The sequence below is a fragment of the Penaeus monodon genome, chromosome 24 (genome assembly GCF_015228065.2).
Source record: "Penaeus monodon isolate SGIC_2016 chromosome 24, NSTDA_Pmon_1, whole genome shotgun sequence".
Classification (NCBI taxonomy): Eukaryota; Metazoa; Arthropoda; class Malacostraca; order Decapoda; family Penaeidae; genus Penaeus; species Penaeus monodon.
In genome coordinates, this window is record NC_051409.1 from 6421330 (window position 1) to 6422813 (window position 1484).

Genomic DNA, 1484 nt, shown 5'->3' on the forward strand with positions numbered 1-1484 from the left:
TTCTTCTACGATAATTCATTTTCCTACCCCCCATCCTTCCTTCCCACTCTTCTTTCCAAACTTTTGTCTTTGTACACTATCTCTGTGCATCGCCCTCAATAATAACCCCACCTTTGGTCATTAAAAGTTTCTCCCCCACTCCAAGGCCTTTCTTGGCTCTCCCCTTCACAGCCTGAGCATTTCTCTTCAACTCGTCGGCTGTGGAATCATAGCGATCCCGTTCTTCAACGTCGACTATCATACCCACTACATCCTGTGATGCACCAACTCCAACTCGGGCATGGCCTTGGTCTGGGCCTCCAGTGCCTTCTCCACCCTGACCCTGCCTGGGTCCTGACACTCGCAGAGATCACTTGGCCGTTTGTTGCATTTCGTCACCTTTCTATGCAGTGCAGATAAGCCCGACTTCAGCTTCTTCAAACTCATTTTGCCTTCGAAAAGGTTGGGTTTGACGGAGATGTCGCTGGAACGCCCTCCCCTGCTTCGGAAGCCGCGCCAGACTGGGGCCCGAAAGGTTTTCTTTCACACCTAAATGTTTAGTGGCATTTTAATAATCCCATTCAGAATCCATTATGGCTTCATTTCGTTTCGTTTTTCCCCCTCAGACTTGTCAAAATACTGAATATTCGAAATTATCTGCGGCTTCATCATCGCCAAAATGGCCTGACCGGCTGTACTTTTTCGTTCGTGCATATTCGTACTTACTCGGAAATTATGTATCGCCATGTACTTGTCATAGATTAATGTTTTCAAGTATTCCTTTCATATTTGTCGCAAATTTATTAGCAAACATAGAAAATGGAGAAAAGGCATATTGAACTTGTTGATATCTTGGGAGGTTCCGAATGCTGCCTCGCTTCCTGCAGGTCCCGACATGTCTGGGCGAGCAACACGCGGTTTTATCCCCCCCCCCCTCGCTCGCTATCTAGCTCATAGGTATTTCTCTCGCTCGCTCTTCTCTCCCCCCCCCCCCACACACACACACTCATCGCAATTTCTCTCGCTCGCTCTTCTCCCCCCCTCACTCATCGCTATTTCTCTCGCTCGCTCTTCTCCCCCCCCCCCCACACACACATCGCTATTTCTCTCGCTCGCTCTTCAACCCCCCCCCCCCACACACATCGTTATTTCTCTCGCACGCTCTATCCCCCCCCCCCCCCAGACACACCGCTATTTCTCTCGCACGCTCTCCCCCCCCCCACACACACACACTCATAGCTATTTCTCTCGCACGCTCTTCCCCCCTCCCCACAAACACACTCATCGCCATTTCTCTCGCACGCTCTCCCCCCCCCCCCTGCTATTTCCCCCCCCCCACACACACACACACTCATCGCTATTTCTCTCGCTCTCTCTTCTCCCCACCCCCCCACACACACTCATCGCTATTTCTCTCGCTCTCTCTCTGTGTTTCTATTCGTTCAAATTATTATATATTTTGTATCTCTCCGCCTTTGTGGTTACTGAACAGCACAAACAACGTT

At 50.4% G+C, this 1484-nt stretch overlaps 1 protein-coding gene across 1 annotated transcript in view; it reads right to left on the minus strand.

The window, feature by feature from the left end:
- Positions 1 to 1484, minus strand: part of LOC119588511 (spliceosome RNA helicase DDX39B) — a gene marked incomplete in the record, with an annotated part of 9020 nt that overhangs the window by 6444 nt on the left and 1092 nt on the right.